A 1,476-nucleotide genomic window follows, 5' to 3' on the forward strand; every position below is an offset into this window, starting at 1 on the left:
AGAGAGAGAGAGAGAAAGAAGGAGACACAGAGAGAGAGAGAAAGAGACACACACACACACACACATACACACACACACACACATACACACACACACACACACACACACATATACACACGGAAGCATAATCACATCACAGATGTTGAGACATACATGTACAGCCAATTACATCACATTCGATGTTCTTACTTTTTCTTCTTCTTGATCAGACAACAGGCGATGACCAGAACGACGACTATGATGAAGACAGCACAAGAGGCAGGCAGAAGCACTTGGTAGACCAGGGAGTTGTCTGACAAAGTCATGTCGTTCCTGAAAGTATGGAAATTAGACAAGTTTAATTTTAGTTTAAAGTTTTGTGGTACTTGCAACACAACAAGATCTATAAGTGCCGAAAGATTAGGGGTGGTACGAGACAATAACAGACTCAAATTAGAAGGAGGAGAGATATGGATGATGGATGTCCCATGGGAAAGGAGCAAATCGTACCAGAACAAGCGCCAACTACCCATGGATTTATAAAAATAAGTTTCAATTTGTAAATCACTTCTTTATGACAGGGTGAATTTAAAGGCATGGCTCAGAACGGACCAATCTTCAAGATATAGACATATGATTGGATTTTAGCGGGACGATTTTCATAAAAATGCTCTATTTTGTCACTGTGTTTGTATTGTTTATGAGACAACATTTGTCTGTGACTCTTACCATAACTCTACAGCACGAAAGTGGTGGATAGAAGATCAAGTTTATGAATCGAGAGACAGTCAAATAGAAAGGTCCGAGAGATAAGGGTGGGTAGAGGGCAAAGAAAAAGGAAGAGAGCGAGCGAGAGAGAGGGGGGTGTGTGTGAGAGAGAGAGAGAGAGAGAGAGAGAGAGAGAGAGAGAGAGAGAGAGAGAGAGAGAGAGAGAGAGAGAGAGAGAGAGAGGGAGAGAGGAGACCTCCAGTAATATCAATCAGCACGCTGATTCATCCAACATCGTGGGAAGAACATGAAAAAAAAGATAAAAGTAAAACATTAAAAAGAAGTAGGCAGAGAAAACCACGTCCAACCACTCTCACAAACCACCTGTAAGTGGGGGTAAACTAGGGCTGTGCGTGAGGAGAGTGGAGAGTAATGAAGAGTCAAAACTCGAGAACTTTCAGAAGAAGGTTCAAGGGAGGGGTGGCTTAAAGTACACAACAAGTGCATACGTCATCAGAGCACAAGCACTACTAGCAGCAGGCTCCCAGCTCTCACGCCCGACACAAGCCACAGGTTTGAGTGTCCCACTGACTCTACCGTGGTAACCTTCACTATGAACACCCCGCTAACGATGAAAACCTCTCACAACACCTGCAAATGATGGAACTAGGCAAGACGAAGAAGAGCATCTCCGAAAAAAAAGAACAAACAAACAAAAAACCCAACCTTAAGCAAACGATAAATACAATTATCAAAACAAAACAATAAAAAAAATTTTTTTTTAAAACC

At 42.0% G+C, this 1,476-nt stretch overlaps 1 long non-coding RNA gene across 1 annotated transcript in view; it reads right to left on the reverse strand.

Moving 5' to 3' along the window:
* Positions 1–189: 189 nt before the first annotated feature.
* LOC101857393 overlaps positions 190–1,476 on the reverse strand; it is a 3,436-nt gene continuing 2,149 nt past the window's right edge. Inside the window, exon 3 of the long non-coding RNA XR_220225.3 lies at positions 190–312. This is a non-coding gene — a long non-coding RNA (uncharacterized LOC101857393). The remainder of the gene's footprint in view (positions 313–1,476) is intronic.

This window comes from Aplysia californica, unplaced genomic scaffold (genome assembly GCF_000002075.1).
Source record: "Aplysia californica isolate F4 #8 unplaced genomic scaffold, AplCal3.0 scaffold00063, whole genome shotgun sequence".
In the NCBI taxonomy this organism is placed as follows: Eukaryota; Metazoa; Mollusca; class Gastropoda; order Aplysiida; family Aplysiidae; genus Aplysia; species Aplysia californica.